Source organism: Centropristis striata, chromosome 17, assembly GCF_030273125.1.
Source record: "Centropristis striata isolate RG_2023a ecotype Rhode Island chromosome 17, C.striata_1.0, whole genome shotgun sequence".
Classification (NCBI taxonomy): Eukaryota; Metazoa; Chordata; class Actinopteri; order Perciformes; family Serranidae; genus Centropristis; species Centropristis striata.
The window spans coordinates 8,554,429-8,579,308 of record NC_081533.1 but is presented as its reverse complement, the minus strand read 5'-3'; the positions used below and the strand labels follow the sequence as shown (position 1 = coordinate 8,579,308).

Sequence of the window (24,880 nt, the reverse complement as noted above, 5' to 3'; positions counted from 1 at the left end):
TAAATCATGCATACACCTGATGACTCAGCAGATATAATATGAGATGAGGAATATGAATCGAAAGGTGATCCTGCAAGCCTTACTGACTTATATTCTAGCATATGTTGATATATTGAATTGCCTGCATTGTTCCTCAAATAAGACATTGTGAAGACATTTCTGTCATAAATGCTGTGGTGGATTAAGTATTGAGAGGTTTTACTTGTGTAAAAGTACCAACAATGTGAAGATACTTGATTATATTTAATAGTAGACCCCCTCAATAAACTATAGTATGTCTATTTTTGTAAAAAAAAAAAAAAAAGTACAATTTAAAAATGCCAGAGAGTGGGCATAGAGCCAATCATGTTTTCACCTATCTGTTTGGTAATATCAATTGCTTCACAGTTCAAGTTGAGTTGCACAAGGCCAAGCTACAGGTAGCTATTCTTATAAGAGCTTGTCTGAGAGTCACACAATGGATTTCTATTGCAAATGGCAGTGGTGGGATTTGAACCCACGCCTCCTGAGAGACTGGAGCCTTAATCCAGCGCCTTAGACCACTCGGCCACACTACCTGAAAGCGCGCAAATATCATGACTGCAATCACCGACCATGTGGAGAAGGTAAATCAGTGCCTTGGGTTCATGTTTCGCTTAGGAAAAAAACGGCCATCAATTGAAGAAAAAGTTAGTATAAAACAAAGTGATGTGAGTTTTGTGGAAAATAACAGGTTTTTATTGGGACCAAGTGAATACATGTTAATGTGAACATACAAGGCAATGTTCAGGCAAACTTGGAGGTAAACTAGCCCAAATTATTGCTAATTAGCAGAGGATGGTTTCGATCCATCGACCTCTGGGTTATGGGCCCAGCACGCTTCCGCTGCGCCACTCTGCTCTTCGATGAAGATTCTGGGTCCTGAAAATTCCTCTTCTACAAAGAGTGAGAGTGTGAAATCAAGATTTGAGCAGCTCACATTTTGCAAAGTTAAGTAAGCATCCTCCTACTTATTTTCCAAATCCTTAAGGTACGTCAAGAGAAGGTTCCAGATACACACAATAATAAAATAAACAGACTGGGATGTGAATGTTATCAAAATAGCAATGTCTTGGTTTGCACTAGAGAACAAGTGACTACATGGTAATGTGATCATAACAGGCAAGCCCTGACTAACCCACAGTTATGGAAATTAACAGAGGAAGGTTTTAATCCATCGACCTCTGGGTTATTGGCCCAGCAAGCTTCCGCTGCACCACTCTGCTCTTCCATTCAGGTTGTGGGACCTGAAAATCTGTGTTTTACAAACAGCGGGACTCTGCGATCCAAAATTTGAGCAACTCACAGTTTGCAAAGTTAGGTAACAATCTTTTACTTATTTTCTAAACTCCCTTCAGGAATCGCAAAGGTAGGCCCAGAAAAGTGCTCAAATACACAAAAGAGTTCCATTGGAGGCAAAGAGTTGTCACCGATTGGTACAGCATCACCATTTGCATCAGCTTCTTTCGACCAATGTTGTCCAAATGCGCACTGAAGGCCAGTCACTTTTGACACTTGTCGCACACTCATCTGAAAAGAAGACAATGTCAGTATTGATGGAGAGTGGGCATAGAGCCAATCATGTTTTCACCTATCTGTTTGGTAATACCAGCTGCTTCACAGTTCAAGTTGAGTTGCACAAGGCCAAGCTACAGATAGTTATTCTTATAAGAGCTTTGTCTGAGATTCACACAATGGATTTCTATTGCAAATGGCAGTGGTGGGATTTGAACCCACGCCTCCTGAGAGACTGGAGCCTTAATCCAGCGACTTAGACCACTCGGCCACACTACCTGAAAGCGCGCAAATATCATGACTGCAATCAGCGACCATGTGGAGAGGGTAAATCAGTGCCTTGGGTTCATGTTTCGCTTAGGAAAAAAGCGGCCATCAATTGAAGAAAAAGTAAGTATAAAACAAAGTGATGTGAGTTTTGTGGAAAATAAGAGGTTTTTATTGGGAACCAAGTGAATACATGTTAATGTGAGCATACAAGGCAATGTTCAGGCAAGCTTGGAGGTAAACTAGCCCAAATTATTGCTAATTAGCAGAGGATGGTTTCGATCCATCGACCTCTGGGTTATGGGCCCAGCACGCTTCCGCTGCGCCACTCTGCTCTTCGGTTCGGACTCTGGGACCTAAAAATTTGCGTTTTACAAATAGTAACACTCTGAAATCCAAAATTTGAGCAGCTCACAGTTTGCAAATTTAAGTAAGCATCCTCGTACTTATCTTCCAAATCCTTTAGGTACGTCAACAGAAGGTTCCAGATACACACAATAATAAAATAAACAGACTGGGATGTGAATGTTATCAAAATAGCAATGTCTTGGTTTGCACTCGAGAACAAGTGACTACATGGTAATGTGAGCACACAAGGTAAGGGTCAGGCAAGCATGGATCTAGGTTGCCCAAATTTTTGCTAATTAGCAGAGGATGGTTTCGATCCATCGACCTCTGGGTTATGGGCCCAGCACGCTTCCGCTGCGCCACTCTGCTCTTCGATGAGGATTCTGGGTCCTAAAAATTCATCTTTTACAAATAGTGAGAGTGTGAAATCAAGATTTGAGCAGCTCACATTTTGCAAAGTTAAGTAATCATCCTCGTACTTATCTTCCAAATCCTTATGGTACGTCAAGAGAGGGTTCCAGATACACACAATAATAAAATAAACAGACTGGGATGTGAATGTTATCAAAATAGCAATGTCTTGGTTTGCACTAGAGAACAAGTGACTACATGGTAATGTGATCATAACAGGCAAGCCCTGACTAACCCACAGTTATGGAAATTAACAGAGGAAGGTTTTAATCCATCGACCTCTGGGTTATTGGCCCAGCAAGCTTCCGCTGCACCACTCTGCTCTTCCATTCAGGTTGTGGGACCTGAAAATCTGTGTTTTACAAACAGCGGGACTCTGCGATCCAAAATTTGAGCAACTCACAGTTTGCAAAGTTAGGTAACAATCTTTTACTTATTTTCTAAACTCCCTTCAGGAATCGCAAAGGTAGGCCCAGAAAAGTGCTCAAATACACAAAAGAGTTCCATTGGAGGCAAAGAGTTGTCACCGATTGGTACAGCATCACCATTTGCATCAGCTTTTTTCGACCAATGTTGTCCAAATGCGCACTGAAGGCCAGTCACTTTTGACACTTGTCGCACACTCATCTGAAAAGAAGACAATGTCAGTATTGATGGAGAGTGGGCATAGAGCCAATCATGTTTTCACCTATCTGTTTGGTAATACCGGTTGCTTCACAGTTCAAGTTGAGTTGCACAAGGCCAAGCTACAGATAGTTATTCTTATAAGAGCTTTGTCTGAGATTCACACAATGGATTTCTATTGCAAATGGCAGTGGTGGGATTTGAACCCACGCCTCCTGAGAGACTGGAGCCTTAATCCAGCGCCTTAGACCACTCGGCCACACTACATGAAAGCGCACAAATATCATGACTGCAATCAGCGAACATGTGGAGAGGGTAAATCAGTGCCTTGGGTTCATGTTTCGCTTAGGAAAAAAGCGGCCATCAATTGAAGAAAAAGTAAGTATAAAACAAAGTGATGTGAGTTTTGTGGAAAGTAAGAGGTTTTTATTGGGAACCAAGTGAATACATGTTAATGCGAGCATACAAGGCAATGTTCAGGCAAGCTTGGAGGTAAACTAGCCCAAATTATTGCTAATTAGCAGAGGATGGTTTCGATCCATCGACCTCTGGGTTATGGGCCCAGCACGCTTCCGCTGCGCCACTCTGCTCTTCGGTTCAGACGCTGGGACCTGAAAATTTGCATTTTACAAATAGTAACACTCTGAAATCCAAAATTTGAGCAGCTCACAGTTTGCAAATTTAAGTAAGCATCCTCGTACTTATCTTCCAAATCCTTTAGGTACGTCAACAGAAGGTTCCAGATACACACAATAATAAAATAAACAGACTGGGATGTGAATGTTATCAAAATAGCAATGTCTTGGTTTGCACTCGAGAACAAGTGACTACATGGTAATGTGAGCACACAAGGTAAGGGTCAGGCAAGCATGGATCTAGGTTGCCCAAATTTTTGCTAATTAGCAGAGGATGGTTTCGATCCATCGACCTCTGGGTTATGGGCCCAGCACGCTTCCGCTGCGCCACTCTGCTCTTCGATGAGGATTCTGGGTCCTGAAAATTCCTCTTTTACAAATAGTGAGAGTGTGAAATCAAGATTTGAGCAGCTCACATTTTGCAAAGTTAAGTAAGCATCCTCGTACTTATCTTCCAAATCCTTAAGGTACGTCAAGAGAGGGTTCCAGATACACACAATAATAAAATAAACAGACTGGGATGTGAATGTTATCAAAATAACAATGTCTTGGTTTGCACTAGATAACAAGTGACTACACGGTAATGTGATCATAACAGGCAAGCCCTGACTAACCCACAGTTATGGAAATTAACAGAGGAAGGTTTTAATCCATCGACCTCTGGGTTATTGGCCCAGCAAGCTTCCGCTGCACCACTCTGCTCTTCCATTCAGGTTGTGGGACCTGAAAATCTGTGTTTTACAAACAGCGGGACTCTGCGATCCAAAATTTGAGCAACTCACAGTTTGCAAAGTTAGGTAACAATCTTTTACTTATTTTCTAAACTCCCTTCAGGAATCGCAAAGGTAGGCCCAGAAAAGTGCTCAAATACACAAAAGAGTTCCATTGGAGGCAAAGAGTTGTCACCGATTGGTACAGCATCACCATTTGCATCAGCTTCTTTCGACCAATGTTGTCCAAATGCGCACTGAAGGCCAGTCACTTTTGACACTTGTCGCACACTCATCTGAAAAGAAGACAATGTCAGTATTGATGGAGAGTGGGCATAGAGCCAATCATGTTTTCACCTATCTGTTTGGTAATACCGGTTGCTTCACAGTTCAAGTTGAGTTGCACAAGGCCAAGCTACAGATAGTTATTCTTATAAGAGCTTTGTCTGAGATTCACACAATGGATTTCTATTGCAAATGGCAGTGGTGGGATTTGAACCCACGCCTCCTGAGAGACTGGAGCCTTAATCCAGCGCCTTAGACCACTCGGCCACGCTACCTGAAAGCGCGCAAATATCATGACTGCAATCAGCGACCATGTGGAGAGGGTAAACCAGTGCCTTGGGTTCATGTTTCGCTTAGGAAAAAAGCGGCCATCAATTGAAGAAAAAGTAAGTATAAAACAAAGTGATGTGAGTTTTGTGGAAAGTAAGAGGTTTTTATTGGGAACCAAGTGAATACATGTTAATGCGAGCATACAAGGCAATGTTCAGGCAAGCTTGGAGGTAAACTAGCCCAAATTATTGCTAATTAGCAGAGGATGGTTTCGATCCATCGACCTCTGGGTTATGGGCCCAGCACGCTTCCGCTGCGCCACTCTGCTCTTCGGTTCAGACGCTGGGACCTGAAAATTTGCATTTTACAAATAGTAACACTCTGAAATCCAAAATTTGAGCAGCTCACAGTTTGCAAATTTAAGTAAGCATCCTCGTACTTATCTTCCAAATCCTTTAGGTACGTCAACAGAAGGTTCCAGATACACACAATAATAAAATAAACAGACTGGGATGTGAATGTTATCAAAATAGCAATGTCTTGGTTTGCACTCGAGAACAAGTGACTACATGGTAATGTGAGCACACAAGGTAAGGGTCAGGCAAGCATGGATCTAGGTTGCCCAAATTTTTGCTAATTAGCAGAGGATGGTTTCGATCCATCGACCTCTGGGTTATGGGCCCAGCACGCTTCCGCTGCGCCACTCTGCTCTTCGATGAGGATTCTGGGTCCTGAAAATTCCTCTTTTACAAATAGTGAGAGTGTGAAATCAAGATTTGAGCAGCTCACATTTTGCAAAGTTAAGTAAGCATCCTCGTACTTATCTTCCAAATCCTTAAGGTACGTCAAGAGAGGGTTCCAGATACACACAATAATAAAATAAACAGACTGGGATGTGAATGTTATCAAAATAACAATGTCTTGGTTTGCACTAGATAACAAGTGACTACACGGTAATGTGATCATAACAGGCAAGCCCTGACTAACCCACAGTTATGGAAATTAACAGAGGAAGGTTTTAATCCATCGACCTCTGGGTTATTGGCCCAGCAAGCTTCCGCTGCACCACTCTGCTCTTCCATTCAGGTTGTGGGACCTGAAAATCTGTGTTTTACAAACAGCGGGACTCTGCGATCCAAAATTTGAGCAACTCACAGTTTGCAAAGTTAGGTAACAATCTTTTACTTATTTTCCAAACTCCCTTCAGGAATCGCAAAGGTAGGCCCAGAAAAGTGCTCAAATACACAAAAGAGTTCCATTGGAGGTAAAGAGTTGTCACCGATTGGTACAGCATCACCATTTGCATCAGCTTCTTTCGACCAATGTTGTCCAAATGCGCACTGAAGGCCAGTCACTTTTGACACTTGTCGCACACTCATCTGAAAAGAAGACAATGTCAGTATTGATGGAGAGTGGGCATAGAGCCAATCATGTTTTCACCTATCTGTTTGGTAATACCGGTTGCTTCACAGTTCAAGTTGAGTTGCACAAGGCCAAGCTACAGATAGTTATTCTTATAAGAGCTTTGTCTGAGATTCACACAATGGATTTCTATTGCAAATGGCAGTGGTGGGATTTGAACCCACGCCTCCTGAGAGACTGGAGCCTTAATCCAGCGCCTTAGACCACTCGGCCACACTACCTGAAAGCGCACAAATATCATGACTGCAATCAGCGACCATGTGGAGAGGGTAAACCAGTGCCTTGGGTTCATGTTTCGCTTAGGAAAAAAGCGGCCATCAATTGAAGAAAAAGTAAGTATAAAACAAAGTGATGTGAGTTTTGTGGAAAGTAAGAGGTTTTTATTGGGAACCAAGTGAATACATGTTAATGCGAGCATACAAGGCAATGTTCAGGCAAGCTTGGAGGTAAACTAGCCCAAATTATTGCTAATTAGCAGAGGATGGTTTCGATCCATCGACCTCTGGGTTATGGGCCCAGCACGCTTCCGCTGCGCCACTCTGCTCTTCGGTTCAGACGCTGGGACCTGAAAATTTGCATTTTACAAATAGTAACACTCTGAAATCCAAAATTTGAGCAGCTCACAGTTTGCAAATTTAAGTAAGCATCCTTGTACTTATCTTCCAAATCCTTTAGGTACGTCAACAGAAGGTTCCAGATACACACAATAATAAAATAAACAGACTGGGATGTGAATGTTATCAAAATAGCAATGTCTTGGTTTGCACTCGAGAACAAGTGACTACATGGTAATGTGAGCACACAAGGTAAGGGTCAGGCAAGCATGGATCTAGGTTGCCCAAATTTTTGCTAATTAGCAGAGGATGGTTTCGATCCATCGACCTCTGGGTTATGGGCCCAGCACGCTTCCGCTGCGCCACTCTGCTCTTCGATGAGGATTCTGGGTCCTGAAAATTCCTCTTTTACAAATAGTGAGAGTGTGAAATCAAGATTTGAGCAGCTCACATTTTGCAAAGTTAAGGAGGCATCCTCGTACTTATCTTCCAAATCCTTAAGGTACGTCAAGAGAGGGTTCCAGATACACACAATAATAAAATAAACAGACTGGGATGTGAATGTTATCAAAATAACAATGTCTTGGTTTGCACTAGATAACAAGTGACTACACGGTAATGTGATCATAACAGGCAAGCCCTGACTAACCCACAGTTATGGAAATTAACAGAGGAAGGTTTTAATCCATCGACCTCTGGGTTATTGGCCCAGCAAGCTTCCGCTGCACCACTCTGCTCTTCCATTCAGGTTGTGGGACCTGAAAATCTGTGTTTTACAAACAGCGGGACTCTGCGATCCAAAATTTGAGCAACTCACAGTTTGCAAAGTTAGGTAACAATCTTTTACTTATTTTCTAAACTCCCTTCAGGAATCGCAAAGGTAGGCCCAGAAAAGTGCTCAAATACACAAAAGAGTTCCATTGGAGGCAAAGAGTTGTCACCGATTGGTACAGCATCACCATTTGCATCAGCTTCTTTCGACCAATGTTGTCCAAATGCGCACTGAAGGCCAGTCACTTTTGACACTTGTCGCACACTCATCTGAAAAGAAGACAATGTCAGTATTGATGGAGAGTGGGCATAGAGCCAATCATGTTTTCACCTATCTGTTTGGTAATACCGGTTACTTCACAGTTCAAGTTGAGTTGCACAAGGCCAAGCTACAGATAGTTATTCTTATAAGAGCTTTGTCTGAGATTCACACAATGGATTTCTATTGCAAATGGCAGTGGTGGGATTTGAACCCACGCCTCCTGAGAGACTGGAGCCTTAATCCAGCGCCTTAGACCACTCGGCCACACTACCTGAAAGCGCACAAATATCATGACTGCAATCAGCGACCATGTGGAGAGGGTAAACCAGTGCCTTGGGTTCATGTTTCGCTTAGGAAAAAAGCGGCCATCAATTGAAGAAAAAGTAAGTATAAAACAAAGTGATGTGAGTTTTGTGGAAAGTAAGAGGTTTTTATTGGGAACCAAGTGAATACATGTTAATGCGAGCATACAAGGCAATGTTCAGGCAAGCTTGGAGGTAAACTAGCCCAAATTATTGCTAATTAGCAGAGGATGGTTTCGATCCATCGACCTCTGGGTTATGGGCCCAGCACGCTTCCGCTGCGCCACTCTGCTCTTCGGTTCAGACGCTGGGACCTGAAAATTTGCATTTTACAAATAGTAACACTCTGAAATCCAAAATTTGAGCAGCTCACAGTTTGCAAATTTAAGTAAGCATCCTCGTACTTATCTTCCAAATCCTTTAGGTACGTCAACAGAAGGTTCCAGATACACACAATAATAAAATAAACAGAGTGGGATGTGAATGTTATCAAAATAGCAATGTCTTGGTATGCACTCGAGAACAAGTGACTACATGGTAATGTGAGCACACAAGGTAAGGGTCAGGCAAGCATGGATCTAGGTTGCCCAAATTTTTGCTAATTAGCAGAGGATGGTTTCGATCCATCGACCTCTGGGTTATGGGCCCAGCACGCTTCCGCTGCGCCACTCTGCTCTTCGATGAGGATTCTGGGTCCTGAAAATTCCTCTTTTACAAATAGTGAGAGTGTGAAATCAAGATTTGAGCAGCTCACATTTTGCAAAGTTAAGTAAGCATCCTCGTACTTATCTTCCAAATCCTTAAGGTACGTCAAGAGAGGGTTCCAGATACACACAATAATAAAATAAACAGACTGGGATGTGAATGTTATCAAAATAACAATGTCTTGGTTTGCACTAGATAACAAGTGACTACACGGTAATGTGATCATAACAGGCAAGCCCTGACTAACCCACAGTTATGGAAATTAACAGAGGAAGGTTTTAATCCATCGACCTCTGGGTTATTGGCCCAGCAAGCTTCCGCTGCACCACTCTGCTCTTCCATTCAGGTTGTGGGACCTGAAAATCTGTGTTTTACAAACAGCGGGACTCTGCGATCCAAAATTTGAGCAACTCACAGTTTGCAAAGTTAGGTAACAATCTTTTACTTATTTTCTAAACTCCCTTCAGGAATCGCAAAGGTAGGCCCAGAAAAGTGCTCAAATACACAAAAGAGTTCCATTGGAGGCAAAGAGTTGTCACCGATTGGTACAGCATCACCATTTGCATCAGCTTCTTTCGACCAATGTTGTCCAAATGCGCACTGAAGGCCAGTCACTTTTGACACTTGTCGCACACTCATCTGAAAAGAAGACAATGTCAGTATTGATGGAGAGTGGGCATAGAGCCAATCATGTTTTCACCTATCTGTTTGGTAATACCGGTTGCTTCACAGTTCAAGTTGAGTTGCACAAGGCCAAGCTACAGATAGTTATTCTTATAAGAGCTTTGTCTGAGATTCACACAATGGATTTCTATTGCAAATGGCAGTGGTGGGATTTGAACCCACGCCTCCTGAGAGACTGGAGCCTTAATCCAGCGCCTTAGACCACTCGGCCACACTACCTGAAAACGCGCAAATATCATGACTGCAATCAGCGACCATGTGGAGAGGGTAAATCAGTGCCTTGGGTTCATGTTTCGCTTAGGAAAAAAGCGGCCATCAATTGAAGAAAAAGTAAGTATAAAACAAAGTGATGTGAGTTTTGTGGAAAGTAAGAGGTTTTTATTGGGAACCAAGTGAATACATGTTAATGCGAGCATACAAGGCAATGTTCAGGCAAGCTTGGAGGTAAACTAGCCCAAATTATTGCTAATTAGCAGAGGATGGTTTCGATCCATCGACCTCTGGGTTATGGGCCCAGCACGCTTCCGCTGCGCCACTCTGCTCTTCGGTTCAGACTCTGGGACCTAAAAATTTGCGTTTTACAAATAGTAACACTCTGAAATCCAAAATTTGAGCAGCTCACAGTTTGCAAATTTAAGTAAGCATCCTCGTACTTATCTTCCAAATCCTTTAGGTACGTCAACAGAAGGTTCCAGATACACACAATAATAAAATAAACAGACTGGGATGTGAATGTTATCAAAATAGCAATGTCTTGGTTTGCACTCGAGAACAAGTGACTACATGGTAATGTGAGCACACAAGGTAAGGGTCAGGCAAGCATGGATCTAGGTTGCCCAAATTTTTGCTAATTAGCAGAGGATGGTTTCGATCCATCGACCTCTGGGTTATGGGCCCAGCACGCTTCCGCTGCGCCACTCTGCTCTTCGATGAGGATTCTGGGTCCTGAAAATTCCTCTTTTACAAATAGTGAGAGTGTGAAATCAAGATTTGAGCAGCTCACATTTTGCAAAGTTAAGTAAGCATCCTCGTACTTATCTTCCAAATCCTTAAGGTACGTCAAGAGAGGGTTCCAGATACACACAATAATAAAATAAACAGACTGGGATGTGAATGTTATCAAAATAACAATGTCTTGGTTTGCACTAGATAACAAGTGACTACACGGTAATGTGATCATAACAGGCAAGCCCTGACTAACCCACAGTTATGGAAATTAACAGAGGAAGGTTTTAATCCATCGACCTCTGGGTTATTGGCCCAGCAAGCTTCCGCTGCACCACTCTGCTCTTCCATTCAGGTTGTGGGACCTGAAAATCTGTGTTTTACAAACAGCGGGACTCTGCGATCCAAAATTTGAGCAACTCACAGTTTGCAAAGTTAGGTAACAATCTTTTACTTATTTTCTAAACTCCCTTCAGGAATCGCAAAGGTAGGCCCAGAAAAGTGCTCAAATACACAAAAGAGTTCCATTGGAGGCAAAGAGTTGTCACCGATTGGTACAGCATCACCATTTGCATCAGCTTCTTTCGACCAATGTTGTCCAAATGCGCACTGAAGGCCAGTCACTTTTGACACTTGTCGCACACTCATCTGAAAAGAAGACAATGTCAGTATTGATGGAGAGTGGGCATAGAGCCAATCATGTTTTCACCTATCTGTTTGGTAATACCGGTTGCTTCACAGTTCAAGTTGAGTTGCACAAGGCCAAGCTACAGATAGTTATTCTTATAAGAGCTTTGTCTGAGATTCACACAATGGATTTCTATTGCAAATGGCAGTGGTGGGATTTGAACCCACGCCTCCTGAGAGACTGGAGCCTTAATCCAGCGCCTTAGACCACTCGGCCACACTACCTGAAAACGCGCAAATATCATGACTGCAATCAGCGACCATGTGGAGAGGGTAAATCAGTGCCTTGGGTTCATGTTTCGCTTAGGAAAAAAGCGGCCATCAATTGAAGAAAAAGTAAGTATAAAACAAAGTGATGTGAGTTTTGTGGAAAGTAAGAGGTTTTTATTGGGAACCAAGTGAATACATGTTAATGCGAGCATACAAGGCAATGTTCAGGCAAGCTTGGAGGTAAACTAGCCCAAATTATTGCTAATTAGCAGAGGATGGTTTCGATCCATCGACCTCTGGGTTATGGGCCCAGCACGCTTCCGCTGCGCCACTCTGCTCTTCGGTTCAGACTCTGGGACCTAAAAATTTGCGTTTTACAAATAGTAACACTCTGAAATCCAAAATTTGAGCAGCTCACAGTTTGCAAATTTAAGTAAGCATCCTCGTACTTATCTTCCAAATCCTTTAGGTACGTCAACAGAAGGTTCCAGATACACACAATAATAAAATAAACAGACTGGGATGTGAATGTTATCAAAATAGCAATGTCTTGGTATGCACTCGAGAACAAGTGACTACATGGTAATGTGAGCACACAAGGTAAGGGTCAGGCAAGCATGGATCTAGGTTGCCCAAATTTTTGCTAATTAGCAGAGGATGGTTTCGATCCATCGACCTCTGGGTTATGGGCCCAGCACGCTTCCGCTGCGCCACTCTGCTCTTCGATGAGGATTCTGGGTCCTGAAAATTCCTCTTTTACAAATAGTGAGAGTGTGAAATCAAGATTTGAGCAGCTCACATTTTGCAAAGTTAAGTAAGCATCCTCGTACTTATCTTCCAAATCCTTAAGGTACGTCAAGAGAGGGTTCCAGATACACACAATAATAAAATAAACAGACTGGGATGTGAATGTTATCAAAATAACAATGTCTTGGTTTGCACTAGATAACAAGTGACTACACGGTAATGTGATCATAACAGGCAAGCCCTGACTAACCCACAGTTATGGAAATTAACAGAGGAAGGTTTTAATCCATCGACCTCTGGGTTATTGGCCCAGCAAGCTTCCGCTGCACCACTCTGCTCTTCCATTCAGGTTGTGGGACCTGAAAATCTGTGTTTTACAAACAGCGGGACTCTGCGATCCAAAATTTGAGCAACTCACAGTTTGCAAAGTTAGGTAACAATCTTTTACTTATTTTCTAAACTCCCTTCAGGAATCGCAAAGGTAGGCCCAGAAAAGTGCTCAAATACACAAAAGAGTTCCATTGGAGGCAAAGAGTTGTCACCGATTGGTACAGCATCACCATTTGCATCAGCTTCTTTCGACCAATGTTGTCCAAATGCGCACTGAAGGCCAGTCACTTTTGACACTTGTCGCACACTCATCTGAAAAGAAGACAATGTCAGTATTGATGGAGAGTGGGCATAGAGCCAATCATGTTTTCACCTATCTGTTTGGTAATACAGGTTGCTTCACAGTTCAAGTTGAGTTGCACAAGGCCAAGCTACAGATAGTTATTCTTATAAGAGCTTTGTCTGAGATTCACACAATGGATTTCTATTGCAAATGGCAGTGGTGGGATTTGAACCCACGCCTCCTGAGAGACTGGAGCCTTAATCCAGCGCCTTAGACCACTCGGCCACACTACCTGAAAGCGCACAAATATCATGACTGCAATCAGCGACCATGTGGAGAGGGTAAACCAGTGCCTTGGGTTCATGTTTCGCTTAGGAAAAAAGCGGCCATCAATTGAAGAAAAAGTAAGTATAAAACAAAGTGATGTGAGTTTTGTGGAAAGTAAGAGGTTTTTATTGGGAACCAAGTGAATACATGTTAATGCGAGCATACAAGGCAATGTTCAGGCAAGCTTGGAGGTAAACTAGCCCAAATTATTGCTAATTAGCAGAGGATGGTTTCGATCCATCGACCTCTGGGTTATGGGCCCAGCACGCTTCCGCTGCGCCACTCTGCTCTTCGGTTCAGACGCTGGGACCTGAAAATTTGCATTTTACAAATAGTAACACTCTGAAATCCAAAATTTGAGCAGCTCACAGTTTGCAAATTTAAGTAAGCATCCTCGTACTTATCTTCCAAATCCTTTAGGTACGTCAACAGAAGGTTCCAGATACACACAATAATAAAATAAACAGAGTGGGATGTGAATGTTATCAAAATAGCAATGTCTTGGTATGCACTCGAGAACAAGTGACTACATGGTAATGTGAGCACACAAGGTAAGGGTCAGGCAAGCATGGATCTAGGTTGCCCAAATTTTTGCTAATTAGCAGAGGATGGTTTCGATCCATCGACCTCTGGGTTATGGGCCCAGCACGCTTCCGCTGCGCCACTCTGCTCTTCGATGAAGATTCTGGGTCCTGAAAATTCCTCTTTTACAAATAGTGAGAGTGTGAAATCAAGATTTGAGCAGCTCACATTTTGCAAAGTTAAGTAAGCATCCTCGTACTTATCTTCCAAATCCTTAAGGTACGTCAAGAGAGGGTTCCAGATACACACAATAATAAAATAAACAGACTGGGATGTGAATGTTATCAAAATAACAATGTCTTGGTTTGCACTAGATAACAAGTGACTACACGGTAATGTGATCATAACAGGCAAGCCCTGACTAACCCACAGTTATGGAAATTAACAGAGGAAGGTTTTAATCCATCGACCTCTGGGTTATTGGCCCAGCAAGCTTCCGCTGCACCACTCTGCTCTTCCATTCAGGTTGTGGGACCTGAAAATCTGTGTTTTACAAACAGCGGGACTCTGCGATCCAAAATTTGAGCAACTCACAGTTTGCAAAGTTAGGTAACAATCTTTTACTTATTTTCTAAACTCCCTTCAGGAATCGCAAAGGTAGGCCCAGAAAAGTGCTCAAATACACAAAAGAGTTCCATTGGAGGCAAAGAGTTGTCACCGATTGGTACAGCATCACCATTTGCATCAGCTTCTTTCGACCAATGTTGTCCAAATGCGCACTGAAGGCCAGTCACTTTTGACACTTGTCGCACACTCATCTGAAAAGAAGACAATGTCAGTATTGATGGAGAGTGGGCATAGAGCCAATCATGTTTTCACCTATCTGTTTGGTAATACCGGTTGCTTCACAGTTCAAGTTGAGTTGCACAAGGCCAAGCTACAGATAGTTATTCTTATAAGAGCTTTGTCTGAGATTCACACAATGGATTTCTATTGCAAATGGCAGTGGTGGGATTTGAACCCACGCCTCCTGAGAGACTGGAGCCTTAATCCAGCGCCTTAGACCACTCGGCCACGCTACCTGAAAGCGCGCAAATATCATGACTGCAATCAGCGACCATGTGGAGAGGGTAAACCAGTGCCTTGGGTTCATGTTTCGCTTAGGAAAAAAGCGGCCATCAATTGAAGAAAAAGTAAGTATAAAACAAAGTGATGTGAGTTTTGTGGAAAGTAAGAGGTTTTTATTGGGAACCAAGTGAATACATGTTAATGCGAGCATACAAGGCAATGTTCAGGCAAGCTTGGAGGTAAACTAGCCCAAATTATTGCTAATTAGCAGAGGATGGTTTCGATCCATCGACCTCTGGGTTATGGGCCCAGCACGCTTCCGCTGCGCCACTCTGCTCTTCGGTTCAGACGCTGGGACCTGAAAATTTGCATTTTACAAATAGTAACACTCTGAAATCCAAAATTTGAGCAGCTCACAGTTTGCAAATTTAAGTAAGCATCCTCGTACTTATCTTCCAAATCCTTTAGGTACGTCAACAGAAGGTTCCAGATACACACAATAATAAAATAAACAGAGTGGGATGTGAATGTTATCAAAATAGCAATGTCTTGGTTTGCACTCGAGAACAAGTGACTACATGGTAATGTGAGCACACAAGGTAAGGGTCAGGCAAGCATGGATCTAGGTTGCCCAAATTTTTGCTAATTAGCAGAGGATGGTTTCGATCCATCGACCTCTGGGTTATGGGCCCAGCACGCTTCCGCTGCGCCACTCTGCTCTTCGATGAGGATTCTGGGTCCTGAAAATTCCTCTTTTACAAATAGTGAGAGTGTGAAATCAAGATTTGAGCAGCTCACATTTTGCAAAGTTAAGTAAGCATCCTCGTACTTATCTTCCAAATCCTTAAGGTACGTCAAGAGAGGGTTCCAGATACACACAATAATAAAATAAACAGACTGGGATGTGAATGTTATCAAAATAACAATGTCTTGGTTTGCACTAGATAACAAGTGACTACACGGTAATGTGATCATAACAGGCAAGCCCTGACTAACCCACAGTTATGGAAATTAACAGAGGAAGGTTTTAATCCATCGACCTCTGGGTTATTGGCCCAGCAAGCTTCCGCTGCACCACTCTGCTCTTCCATTCAGGTTGTGGGACCTGAAAATCTGTGTTTTACAAACAGCGGGACTCTGCGATCCAAAATTTGAGCAACTCACAGTTTGCAAAGTTAGGTAACAATCTTTTACTTATTTTCTAAACTCCCTTCAGGAATCGCAAAGGTAGGCCCAGAAAAGTGCTCAAATACACAAAAGAGTTCCATTGGAGGCAAAGAGTTGTCACCGATTGGTACAGCATCACCATTTGCATCAGCTTCTTTCGACCAATGTTGTCCAAATGCGCACTGAAGGCCAGTCACTTTTGACACTTGTCGCACACTCATCTGAAAAGAAGACAATGTCAGTATTGATGGAGAGTGGGCATAGAGCCAATCATGTTTTCACCTATCTGTTTGGTAATACCGGTTGCTTCACAGTTCAAGTTGAGTTGCACAAGGCCAAGCTACAGATAGTTATTCTTATAAGAGCTTTGTCTGAGATTCACACAATGGATTTCTATTGCAAATGGCAGTGGTGGGATTTGAACCCACGCCTCCTGAGAGACTGGAGCCTTAATCCAGCGCCTTAGACCACTCGGCCACACTACCTGAAAGCGCACAAATATCATGACTGCAATCAGCGACCATGTGGAGAGGGTAAACCAGTGCCTTGGGTTCATGTTTCGCTTAGGAAAAAAGCGGCCATCAATTGAAGAAAAAGTAAGTATAAAACAAAGTGATGTGAGTTTTGTGGAAAGTAAGAGGTTTTTATTGGGAACCAAGTGAATACATGTTAATGCGAGCATACAAGGCAATGTTCAGGCAAGCTTGGAGGTAAACTAGCCCAAATTATTGCTAATTAGCAGAGGATGGTTTCGATCCATCGACCTCTGGGTTATGGGCCCAGCACGCTTCCGCTGCGCCACTCTGCTCTTCGGTTCAGACGCTGGGACCTGAAAATTTGCATTTTACAAATAGTAACACTCTGAAATCCAAAATTTGAGCAGCTCACAGTTTGCAAATTTAAGTAAGCATCCTTGTACTTATCTTCCAAATCCTTTAGGTACGTCAACAGAAGGTTCCAGATACACACAATAATAAAATAAACAGACTGGGATGTGAATGTTATCAAAATAGCAATGTCTTGGTTTGCACTCGAGAACAAGTGACTACATGGTAATGTGAGCACACAAGGTAAGGGTCAGGCAAGCATGGATCTAGGTTGCCCAAATTTTTGCTAATTAGCAGAGGATGGTTTCGATCCATCGACCTCTGGGTTATGGGCCCAGCACGCTTCCGCTGCGCCACTCTGCTCTTCGATGAGGATTCTGGGTCCTGAAAATTCCTCTTTTACAAATAGTGAGAGTGTGAAATCAAGATTTGAGCAGCTCACATTTTGCAAAGTTAAGTAAGCATCCTCGTACTTATCTTCCAAATCCTTAAGGTACGTCAAGAGAGGGTTCCAGATACACACAATAATAAAATAAACAGACTGGGATGTGAATGTTATCAAAATAACAATGTCTTGGTTTGCACTAGATAACAAGTGACTACACGGTAATGTGATCATAACAGGCAAGCCCTGACTAACCCACAGTTATGGAAATTAACAGAGGAAGGTTTTAATCCATCGACCTCTGGGTTATTGGCCCAGCAAGCTTCCGCTGCACCACTCTGCTCTTCCATTCAGGTTGTGGGACCTGAAAATCTGTGTTTTACAAACAGCGGGACTCTGCGATCCAAAATTTGAGCAACTCACAGTTTGCAAAGTTAGGTAACAATCTTTTACTTATTTTCTAAACTCCCTTCAGGAATCGCAAAGGTAGGCCCAGAAAAGTGCTCAAATACACAAAAGAGTTCCATTGGAGGCAAAGAGTTGTCACCGATTGGTACAGCATCACCATTTGCATCAGCTTCTTTCGACCAATGTTGTCCAAATGCGCACTGAAGGCCAGTCACTTTTGACACTTGTCGCACACTCATCTGAAAAGAAGACAATGTCAGTATTGATGGAGAGTGGGCATAGAGCCAATCATGTTTTCACCTATCTGTTTGGTAATACCGGTTGCTTCACAGTTCAAGTTGAGTTGCACAAGGCCAAGCTACAGATAGTTATTCTTATAAGAGCTTTGTCTGAGATTCACACAATGGATTTCTATTGCAAATGGCAGTGGTGGGATTTGAACCCACGCCTCCTGAGAGACTGGAGCCTTAATCCAGCGCCTTAGACCACTCGGCCACGCTACCTGAAAGCGCGCAAATATCATGACTGCAATCAGCGACCATGTGGAGAGGGTAAATCAGTGCCTTGGGTTCATGTTTCGCTTAGGAAAAAAGCGGCCATCAATTGAAGAAAAAGTAAGTATAAAACAAAGTGATGTGAGTTTTGTGGAAAATAAGAGGTTTTTATTGGGAACCAAGTGAATACATGTTAATGTGAGCATACAAGGCAATGTTCAGGCAAGCTTGGAGGTAAACTAGCCCAAATTATTGCTAATTAGCAGAGGATGGTTTCGATCCATCGACCTCTGGGTTATGGGCCCAGCACGCTTCCGCTGCGCCACTCTGCTCTTCGATGAGGATTCTGGGTCCTGAAAATTCCTCTTTTACAAATAGTGAGAGTGTGAAATCAAGATTTGAGCAGCTCACATTTTGCAAAGTTAAGTAAGCATCCTCGTACTTATCTTCCAAATCCTTAAGGTACGTCAAGAGAGGGTTCCAGATACACACAATAATAAAATAAACAGACTGGGATGTGAATGTTATCAAAATAACAATGTCTTGGTTTGCACTAGATAACAAGTGACTACACGGTAATGTGATCATAACAGGCAAGCCCTGACTAACCCACAGTTATGGAAATTAACAGAGGAAGGTTTTAATCCATCGACCTCTGGGTTATTGGCCCAGCAAGCTTCCGCTGCACCACTCTGCTCTTCCATTCAGGTTGTGGGACCTGAAAATCTGTGTTTTACAAACAGCGGGACTCTGCGATCCAAAATTTGAGCAACTCACAGTTTGCAAAGTTAGGTAACAATCTTTTACTTATTTTCTAAACTCCCTTCAGGAATCGCAAAGGTAGGCCCAGAAAAGTGCTCAAATACACAAAAGAGTTCCATTGGAGGCAAAGAGTTGTCACCGATTGGTACAGCATCACCATTTGCATCAGCTTCTTTCGACCAATGTTGTCCAAATGCGCACTGAAGGCCAGTCACTTTTGACACTTGTCGCACACTCATCTGAAAAGAAGACAATGTCAGTATTGATGGAGAGTGGGCATAGAGCCAATCATGTTTTCACCTATCTGTTTGGTAATACCGGTTGCTTCACAGTTCAAGTTGAGTTGCACAAGGCCAAGCTACAGATAGTTATTCTTATAAGAGCTTTGTCTGAGATTCACACAATGGATTTCTATTGCAAATGGCAGTGGTGGGATTTGAACCCACGCCTCCTGAGAGACTGGAGCCTTAATCCAGCGCCTTAGACCACTCGGCCACACTACCTGAAAGCGCACAAATATCATGACTGCAATCAGCGACCATGTGGAGAGGGTAAACCAGTGCCTTGGGTTCATGTTTCGCTTAGGAAAAAAGCGGCCATCAATTGAAGAAAAAGTAAGTATAAAACAAAGTGATGTGAGTTTTGTGGAAAGTAAGAGGTTTTTATTGGGAACCAAGTGAATACATGTTAATGCGAGCATACAAGGCAATGTTCAGGCAAGCTTGGAGGTAAACTAGCCCAAATTATTGCTAATTAGCAGAGGATGGTTTCGATCCATCGACCTCTGGGTTATGGGCCCAGCACGCTTCCGCTGCGCCACTCTGCTCTTCGGTTCAGACGCTGGGACCTGAAAATTTGCATTTTACAAATAGTAACACTCTGAAATCCAAAATTTGAGCAGCTCACAGTTTGCAAATTTAAGTAAGCATCCTTGTACTTATCTTCCAAATCCTTTAGGTACGTCAACAGAAGGTTCCAGATACACACAATAATAAAATAAACAGACTGGGATGTGAATGTTATCAAAATAGCAATGTCTTGGTTTGCACTCGAGAACAAGTGACTACATGGTAATGTGAGCACACAAGGTAAGGGTCAGGCAAGCATGGATCTAGGTTGCCCAAATTTTTGCTAATTAGCAGAGGATGGTTTCGATCCATCGACCTCTGGGTTATGGGCCCAGCACGCTTCCGCTGCGCCACTCTGCTCTTCGATGAGGATTCTGGGTCCTGAAAATTCCTCTTTTACAAATAGTGAGAGTGTGAAATCAAGATTTGAGCAGCTCACATTTTGCAAAGTTAAGTAAGCATCCTCGTACTTATCTTCCAAATCCTTAAGGTACGTCAAGAGAGGGTTCCAGATACACACAATAATAAAATAAACAGACTGGGATGTGAATGTTATCAAAATAACAATGTCTTGGTTTGCACTAGATAACAAGTGACTACACGGTAATGTGATCATAACAGGCAAGCCCTGACTAACCCACAGTTATGGAAATTAACAGAGGAAGGTTTTAATCCATCGACCTCTGGGTTATTGGCCCAGCAAGCTTCCGCTGCACCACTCTGCTCTTCCATTCAGGTTGTGGGACCTGAAAATCTGTGTTTTACAAACAGCGGGACTCTGCGATCCAAAATTTGAGCAACTCACAGTTTGCAAAGTTAGGTAACAATCTTTTACTTATTTTCTAAACTCCCTTCAGGAATCGCAAAGGTAGGCCCAGAAAAGTGCTCAAATACACAAAAGAGTTCCATTGGAGGCAAAGAGTTGTCACCGATTGGTACAGCATCACCATTTGCATCAGCTTCTTTCGACCAATGTTGTCCAAATGCGCACTGAAGGCCAGTCACTTTTGACACTTGTCGCACACTCATCTGAAAAGAAGACAATGTCAGTATTGATGGAGAGTGGGCATAGAGCCAATCATGTTTTCACCTATCTGTTTGGTAATACCGGTTGCTTCACAGTTCAAGTTGAGTTGCACAAGGCCAAGCTACAGATAGTTATTCTTATAAGAGCTTTGTCTGAAATTCACACAATGGATTTCTATTGCAAATGGCAGTGGTGGGATTTGAACCCACGCCTCCTGAGAGACTGGAGCCTTAATCCAGCGCCTTAGACCACTCGGCCACACTACCTGAAAGCGCACAAATATCATGACTGCAATCAGCGACCATGTGGAGAGGGTAAACCAGTGCCTTGGGTTCATGTTTCGCTTAGGAAAAAAGCGGCCATCAATTGAAGAAAAAGTAAGTATAAAACAAAGTGATGTGAGTTTTGTGGAAAGTAAGAGGTTTTTATTGGGAACCAAGTGAATACATGTTAATGCGAGCATACAAGGCAATGTTCAGGCAAGCTTGGAGGTAAACTAGCCCAAATTATTGCTAATTAGCAGAGGATGGTTTCGATCCATCGACCTCTGGGTTATGGGCCCAGCACGCTTCCGCTGCGCCACTCTGCTCTTCGGTTCAGACGCTGGGACCTGAAAATTTGCATTTTACAAATAGTAACACTCTGAAATCCAAAATTTGAGCAGCTCACAGTTTGCAAATTTAAGTAAGCATCCTCGTACTTATCTTCCAAATCCTTTAGGTACGTCAACAGAAGGTTCCAGATACACACAATAATAAAATAAACAGAGTGGGATGTGAATGTTATCAAAATAGCAATGTCTTGGTATGCACTCGAGAACAAGTGACTACATGGTAATGTGAGCACACAAGGTAAGGGTCAGGCAAGCATGGATCTAGGTTGCCCAAATTTTTGCTAATTAGCAGAGGATGGTTTCGATCCATCGACCTCTGGGTTATGGGCCCAGCACGCTTCCGCTGCGCCACTCTGCTCTTCGATGAGGATTCTGGGTCCTGAAAATTCCTCTTTTACAAATAGTGAGAGTGTGAAATCAAGATTTGAGCAGCTCACATTTTGCAAAGTTAAGTAAGCATCCTCGTACTTATCTTCCAAATCCTTAAGGTACGTCAAGAGAGGGTTCCAGATACACACAATAATAAAATAAACAGACTGGGATGTGAATGTTATCAAAATAACAATGTCTTGGTTTGCACTAGATAACAAGTGACTACACGGTAATGTGATCATAACAGGCAAGCCCTGACTAACCCACAGTTATGGAAATTAACAGAGGAAGGTTTTAATCCATCGACCTCTGGGTTATTGGCCCAGCAAGCTTCCGCTGCACCACTCTGCTCTTCCATTCAGGTTGTGGGACCTGAAAATCTGTGTTTTACAAACAGCGGGACTCTGCGATCCAAAATTTGAGCAACTCACAGTTTGCAAAGTTAGGTAACAATCTTTTACTTATTTTCTAAACTCCCTTCAGGAATCGCAAAGGTAGGCCCAGAAAAGTGCTCAAATACACAAAAGAGTTCCATTGGAGGCAAAGAGTTGTCACCGATTGGTACAGCATCACCATTTGCATCAGCTTCTTTCGACCAATGTTGTCCAAATGCGCACTGAAGGCCAGTCACTTTTGACACTTGTCGCACACTCATCTGAAAAGAAGACAATGTCAGTATTGATGGAGAGTGGGCATAGAGCCAATCATGTTTTCACCTATCTGTTTGGTAATACCGGTTGCTTCACAGTTCAAGTTGAGTTGCACAAGGCCAAGCTACAGATAGTTATTCTTATAAGAGCTTTGTCTGAGATTCACACAATGGATTTCTATTGCAAATGGCAGTGGTGGGATTTGAACCCACGCCTCCTGAGAGACTGGAGCCTTAATCCAGCGCCTTAGACCACTCGGCCACGCTACCTGAAAGCGCGCAAATATCATGACTGCAATCAGCGACCATGTGGAGAGGGTAAATCAGTGCCTTGGGTTCATGTTTCGCTTAGGAAAAAAGCGGCCATCAATTGAAGAAAAAGTAAGTATAAAACAAAGTGATGTGAGTTTTGTGGAAAATAAGAGGTTTTTATTGGGAACCAAGTGAATACATGTTAATGTGAGCATACAAGGCAATGTTCAGGCAAGCTTGGAGGTAAACTAGCCCAAATTATTGCTAATTAGCAGAGGATGGTTTCGATCCATCGACCTCTGGGTTATGGGCCCAGCACGCTTCCGCTGCGCCACTCTGCTCTTCGATGAGGATTCTGGGTCCTGAAAATTCCTCTTTTACAAATAGTGAGAGTGTGAAATCAAGATTTGAGCAGCTCACATTTTGCAAAGTTAAGTAAGCATCCTCGTACTTATCTTCCAAATCCTTAAGGTACGTCAAGAGAGGGTTCCAGATACACACAATAATAAAATAAACAGACTGGGATGTGAATGTTATCAAAATAACAATGTCTTGGTTTGCACTAGATAACAAGTGACTACACGGTAATGTGATCATAACAGGCAAGCCCTGACTAACCCACAGTTATGGAAATTAACAGAGGAAGGTTTTAATCCATCGACCTCTGGGTTATTGGCCCAGCAAGCTTCCGCTGCACCACTCTGCTCTTCCATTCAGGTTGTGGGACCTGAAAATCTGTGTTTTACAAACAGCGGGACTCTGCGATCCAAAATTTGAGCAACTCACAGTTTGCAAAGTTAGGTAACAATCTTTTACTTATTTTCTAAACTCCCTTCAGGAATCGCAAAGGTAGGCCCAGAAAAGTGCTCAAATACACAAAAGAGTTCCATTGGAGGCAAAGAGTTGTCACCGATTGGTACAGCATCACCATTTGCATCAGCTTCTTTCGACCAATGTTGTCCAAATGCGCACTGAAGGCCAGTCACTTTTGACACTTGTCGCACACTCATCTGAAAAGAAGACAATGTCAGTATTGATGGAGAGTGGGCATAGAGCCAATCATGTTTTCACCTATCTGTTTGGTAATACCGGTTGCTTCACAGTTCAAGTTGAGTTGCACAAGGCCAAGCTACAGATAGTTATTCTTATAAGAGCTTTGTCTGAGATTCACACAATGGATTTCTATTGCAAATGGCAGTGGTGGGATTTGAACCCACGCCTCCTGAGAGACTGGAGCCTTAATCCAGCGCCTTAGACCACTCGGCCACACTACTTGAAAACGCGCAAATATCATGACTGCAATCAGCGACCATGTGGAGAGGGTAAATCAGTGCCTTGGGTTCATGTTTCGCTTAGGAAAAAAGCGGCCATCAATTGAAGAAAAAGTAAGTATAAAACAAAGTGATGTGAGTTTTGTGGAAAGTAAGAGGTTTTTATTGGGAACCAAGTGAATACATGTTAATGCGAGCATACAAGGCAATGTTCAGGCAAGCTTGGAGGTAAACTAGCCCAAATTATTGCTAATTAGCAGAGGATGGTTTCGATCCATCGACCTCTGGGTTATGGGCTCAGCACGCTTCCGCTGCGCCACTCTGCTCTTCGGTTCAGACTCTGGGACCTAAAAATTTGCGTTTTACAAATAGTAACACTCTGAAATCCAAAATTTGAGCAGCTCACAGTTTGCAAATTTAAGTAAGCATCCTCGTACTTATCTTCCAAATCCTTTAGGTACGTCAACAGAAGGTTCCAGATACACACAATAATAAAATAAACAGACTGGGATGTGAATGTTATCAAAATAGCAATGTCTTGGTATGCACTCGAGAACAAGTGACTACATGGTAATGTGAGCACACAAGGTAAGGGTCAGGCAAGCATGGATCTAGGTTGCCCAAATTTTTGCTAATTAGCAGAGGATGGTTTCGATCCATCGACCTCTGGGTTATGGGCCCAGCACGCTTCCGCTGCGCCACTCTGCTCTTCGATGAGGATTCTGGGTCCTGAAAATTCCTCTTTTACAAATAGTGAGAGTGTGAAATCAAGATTTGAGCAGCTCACATTTTGCAAAGTTAAGTAAGCATCCTCGTACTTATCTTCCAAATCCTTAAGGTACGTCAAGAGAGGGTTCCAGATACACACAATAATAAAATAAACAGACTGGGATGTGAATGTTA

At 42.7% G+C, this 24,880-nt stretch overlaps 44 non-coding genes across 44 annotated transcripts; all 44 read right to left on the bottom strand.

The window, feature by feature from the left end:
- Nucleotides 1-475: 475 nt before the first annotated feature.
- On the bottom strand, nucleotides 476-557 carry trnal-aag (transfer RNA leucine (anticodon AAG)). Its single transcript has one exon. It is a non-coding gene; the product is annotated as a tRNA-Leu (tRNA).
- A 250-nt stretch (nucleotides 558-807) lies between these two features.
- trnam-cau (transfer RNA methionine (anticodon CAU)) lies at nucleotides 808-879 on the bottom strand. Its single transcript has one exon. It is a non-coding gene; the product is annotated as a tRNA-Met (tRNA).
- Nucleotides 880-1,730: 851 nt separating this feature from the next.
- Nucleotides 1,731-1,812, bottom strand: trnal-aag (transfer RNA leucine (anticodon AAG)). Its single transcript has one exon. It is a non-coding gene; the product is annotated as a tRNA-Leu (tRNA).
- A 251-nt stretch (nucleotides 1,813-2,063) lies between these two features.
- On the bottom strand, nucleotides 2,064-2,135 carry trnam-cau (transfer RNA methionine (anticodon CAU)). The gene has a single exon. It is a non-coding gene; the product is annotated as a tRNA-Met (tRNA).
- Nucleotides 2,136-2,445: 310 nt separating this feature from the next.
- Nucleotides 2,446-2,517, bottom strand: trnam-cau (transfer RNA methionine (anticodon CAU)). Its single transcript has one exon. It is a non-coding gene; the product is annotated as a tRNA-Met (tRNA).
- Nucleotides 2,518-3,368: 851 nt separating this feature from the next.
- trnal-aag (transfer RNA leucine (anticodon AAG)) lies at nucleotides 3,369-3,450 on the bottom strand. The gene has a single exon. It is a non-coding gene; the product is annotated as a tRNA-Leu (tRNA).
- Nucleotides 3,451-3,701: 251 nt separating this feature from the next.
- Nucleotides 3,702-3,773, bottom strand: trnam-cau (transfer RNA methionine (anticodon CAU)). Its single transcript has one exon. It is a non-coding gene; the product is annotated as a tRNA-Met (tRNA).
- A 310-nt stretch (nucleotides 3,774-4,083) lies between these two features.
- On the bottom strand, nucleotides 4,084-4,155 carry trnam-cau (transfer RNA methionine (anticodon CAU)). The gene has a single exon. It is a non-coding gene; the product is annotated as a tRNA-Met (tRNA).
- An 851-nt stretch (nucleotides 4,156-5,006) lies between these two features.
- trnal-aag (transfer RNA leucine (anticodon AAG)) lies at nucleotides 5,007-5,088 on the bottom strand. The gene has a single exon. It is a non-coding gene; the product is annotated as a tRNA-Leu (tRNA).
- Nucleotides 5,089-5,339: 251 nt separating this feature from the next.
- On the bottom strand, nucleotides 5,340-5,411 carry trnam-cau (transfer RNA methionine (anticodon CAU)). Its single transcript has one exon. It is a non-coding gene; the product is annotated as a tRNA-Met (tRNA).
- Nucleotides 5,412-5,721: 310 nt separating this feature from the next.
- trnam-cau (transfer RNA methionine (anticodon CAU)) lies at nucleotides 5,722-5,793 on the bottom strand. The gene has a single exon. It is a non-coding gene; the product is annotated as a tRNA-Met (tRNA).
- Nucleotides 5,794-6,644: 851 nt separating this feature from the next.
- On the bottom strand, nucleotides 6,645-6,726 carry trnal-aag (transfer RNA leucine (anticodon AAG)). Its single transcript has one exon. It is a non-coding gene; the product is annotated as a tRNA-Leu (tRNA).
- Nucleotides 6,727-6,977: 251 nt separating this feature from the next.
- trnam-cau (transfer RNA methionine (anticodon CAU)) lies at nucleotides 6,978-7,049 on the bottom strand. The gene has a single exon. It is a non-coding gene; the product is annotated as a tRNA-Met (tRNA).
- Nucleotides 7,050-7,359: 310 nt separating this feature from the next.
- trnam-cau (transfer RNA methionine (anticodon CAU)) lies at nucleotides 7,360-7,431 on the bottom strand. The gene has a single exon. It is a non-coding gene; the product is annotated as a tRNA-Met (tRNA).
- Nucleotides 7,432-8,282: 851 nt separating this feature from the next.
- On the bottom strand, nucleotides 8,283-8,364 carry trnal-aag (transfer RNA leucine (anticodon AAG)). Its single transcript has one exon. It is a non-coding gene; the product is annotated as a tRNA-Leu (tRNA).
- Nucleotides 8,365-8,615: 251 nt separating this feature from the next.
- On the bottom strand, nucleotides 8,616-8,687 carry trnam-cau (transfer RNA methionine (anticodon CAU)). Its single transcript has one exon. It is a non-coding gene; the product is annotated as a tRNA-Met (tRNA).
- A 310-nt stretch (nucleotides 8,688-8,997) lies between these two features.
- On the bottom strand, nucleotides 8,998-9,069 carry trnam-cau (transfer RNA methionine (anticodon CAU)). The gene has a single exon. It is a non-coding gene; the product is annotated as a tRNA-Met (tRNA).
- Nucleotides 9,070-9,920: 851 nt separating this feature from the next.
- On the bottom strand, nucleotides 9,921-10,002 carry trnal-aag (transfer RNA leucine (anticodon AAG)). The gene has a single exon. It is a non-coding gene; the product is annotated as a tRNA-Leu (tRNA).
- Nucleotides 10,003-10,253: 251 nt separating this feature from the next.
- Nucleotides 10,254-10,325, bottom strand: trnam-cau (transfer RNA methionine (anticodon CAU)). Its single transcript has one exon. It is a non-coding gene; the product is annotated as a tRNA-Met (tRNA).
- A 310-nt stretch (nucleotides 10,326-10,635) lies between these two features.
- On the bottom strand, nucleotides 10,636-10,707 carry trnam-cau (transfer RNA methionine (anticodon CAU)). The gene has a single exon. It is a non-coding gene; the product is annotated as a tRNA-Met (tRNA).
- Nucleotides 10,708-11,558: 851 nt separating this feature from the next.
- trnal-aag (transfer RNA leucine (anticodon AAG)) lies at nucleotides 11,559-11,640 on the bottom strand. The gene has a single exon. It is a non-coding gene; the product is annotated as a tRNA-Leu (tRNA).
- Nucleotides 11,641-11,891: 251 nt separating this feature from the next.
- On the bottom strand, nucleotides 11,892-11,963 carry trnam-cau (transfer RNA methionine (anticodon CAU)). The gene has a single exon. It is a non-coding gene; the product is annotated as a tRNA-Met (tRNA).
- A 310-nt stretch (nucleotides 11,964-12,273) lies between these two features.
- trnam-cau (transfer RNA methionine (anticodon CAU)) lies at nucleotides 12,274-12,345 on the bottom strand. The gene has a single exon. It is a non-coding gene; the product is annotated as a tRNA-Met (tRNA).
- Nucleotides 12,346-13,196: 851 nt separating this feature from the next.
- On the bottom strand, nucleotides 13,197-13,278 carry trnal-aag (transfer RNA leucine (anticodon AAG)). The gene has a single exon. It is a non-coding gene; the product is annotated as a tRNA-Leu (tRNA).
- Nucleotides 13,279-13,529: 251 nt separating this feature from the next.
- trnam-cau (transfer RNA methionine (anticodon CAU)) lies at nucleotides 13,530-13,601 on the bottom strand. The gene has a single exon. It is a non-coding gene; the product is annotated as a tRNA-Met (tRNA).
- A 310-nt stretch (nucleotides 13,602-13,911) lies between these two features.
- trnam-cau (transfer RNA methionine (anticodon CAU)) lies at nucleotides 13,912-13,983 on the bottom strand. Its single transcript has one exon. It is a non-coding gene; the product is annotated as a tRNA-Met (tRNA).
- An 851-nt stretch (nucleotides 13,984-14,834) lies between these two features.
- trnal-aag (transfer RNA leucine (anticodon AAG)) lies at nucleotides 14,835-14,916 on the bottom strand. The gene has a single exon. It is a non-coding gene; the product is annotated as a tRNA-Leu (tRNA).
- A 251-nt stretch (nucleotides 14,917-15,167) lies between these two features.
- Nucleotides 15,168-15,239, bottom strand: trnam-cau (transfer RNA methionine (anticodon CAU)). The gene has a single exon. It is a non-coding gene; the product is annotated as a tRNA-Met (tRNA).
- A 310-nt stretch (nucleotides 15,240-15,549) lies between these two features.
- Nucleotides 15,550-15,621, bottom strand: trnam-cau (transfer RNA methionine (anticodon CAU)). Its single transcript has one exon. It is a non-coding gene; the product is annotated as a tRNA-Met (tRNA).
- Nucleotides 15,622-16,472: 851 nt separating this feature from the next.
- Nucleotides 16,473-16,554, bottom strand: trnal-aag (transfer RNA leucine (anticodon AAG)). The gene has a single exon. It is a non-coding gene; the product is annotated as a tRNA-Leu (tRNA).
- Nucleotides 16,555-16,805: 251 nt separating this feature from the next.
- trnam-cau (transfer RNA methionine (anticodon CAU)) lies at nucleotides 16,806-16,877 on the bottom strand. The gene has a single exon. It is a non-coding gene; the product is annotated as a tRNA-Met (tRNA).
- A 310-nt stretch (nucleotides 16,878-17,187) lies between these two features.
- On the bottom strand, nucleotides 17,188-17,259 carry trnam-cau (transfer RNA methionine (anticodon CAU)). Its single transcript has one exon. It is a non-coding gene; the product is annotated as a tRNA-Met (tRNA).
- Nucleotides 17,260-18,110: 851 nt separating this feature from the next.
- On the bottom strand, nucleotides 18,111-18,192 carry trnal-aag (transfer RNA leucine (anticodon AAG)). Its single transcript has one exon. It is a non-coding gene; the product is annotated as a tRNA-Leu (tRNA).
- A 251-nt stretch (nucleotides 18,193-18,443) lies between these two features.
- trnam-cau (transfer RNA methionine (anticodon CAU)) lies at nucleotides 18,444-18,515 on the bottom strand. Its single transcript has one exon. It is a non-coding gene; the product is annotated as a tRNA-Met (tRNA).
- An 851-nt stretch (nucleotides 18,516-19,366) lies between these two features.
- Nucleotides 19,367-19,448, bottom strand: trnal-aag (transfer RNA leucine (anticodon AAG)). The gene has a single exon. It is a non-coding gene; the product is annotated as a tRNA-Leu (tRNA).
- Nucleotides 19,449-19,699: 251 nt separating this feature from the next.
- trnam-cau (transfer RNA methionine (anticodon CAU)) lies at nucleotides 19,700-19,771 on the bottom strand. The gene has a single exon. It is a non-coding gene; the product is annotated as a tRNA-Met (tRNA).
- Nucleotides 19,772-20,081: 310 nt separating this feature from the next.
- trnam-cau (transfer RNA methionine (anticodon CAU)) lies at nucleotides 20,082-20,153 on the bottom strand. Its single transcript has one exon. It is a non-coding gene; the product is annotated as a tRNA-Met (tRNA).
- Nucleotides 20,154-21,004: 851 nt separating this feature from the next.
- trnal-aag (transfer RNA leucine (anticodon AAG)) lies at nucleotides 21,005-21,086 on the bottom strand. Its single transcript has one exon. It is a non-coding gene; the product is annotated as a tRNA-Leu (tRNA).
- A 251-nt stretch (nucleotides 21,087-21,337) lies between these two features.
- On the bottom strand, nucleotides 21,338-21,409 carry trnam-cau (transfer RNA methionine (anticodon CAU)). The gene has a single exon. It is a non-coding gene; the product is annotated as a tRNA-Met (tRNA).
- Nucleotides 21,410-21,719: 310 nt separating this feature from the next.
- On the bottom strand, nucleotides 21,720-21,791 carry trnam-cau (transfer RNA methionine (anticodon CAU)). Its single transcript has one exon. It is a non-coding gene; the product is annotated as a tRNA-Met (tRNA).
- An 851-nt stretch (nucleotides 21,792-22,642) lies between these two features.
- Nucleotides 22,643-22,724, bottom strand: trnal-aag (transfer RNA leucine (anticodon AAG)). The gene has a single exon. It is a non-coding gene; the product is annotated as a tRNA-Leu (tRNA).
- Nucleotides 22,725-22,975: 251 nt separating this feature from the next.
- On the bottom strand, nucleotides 22,976-23,047 carry trnam-cau (transfer RNA methionine (anticodon CAU)). Its single transcript has one exon. It is a non-coding gene; the product is annotated as a tRNA-Met (tRNA).
- An 851-nt stretch (nucleotides 23,048-23,898) lies between these two features.
- On the bottom strand, nucleotides 23,899-23,980 carry trnal-aag (transfer RNA leucine (anticodon AAG)). Its single transcript has one exon. It is a non-coding gene; the product is annotated as a tRNA-Leu (tRNA).
- A 633-nt stretch (nucleotides 23,981-24,613) lies between these two features.
- trnam-cau (transfer RNA methionine (anticodon CAU)) lies at nucleotides 24,614-24,685 on the bottom strand. The gene has a single exon. It is a non-coding gene; the product is annotated as a tRNA-Met (tRNA).
- Nucleotides 24,686-24,880: the final 195 nt, after the last annotated feature.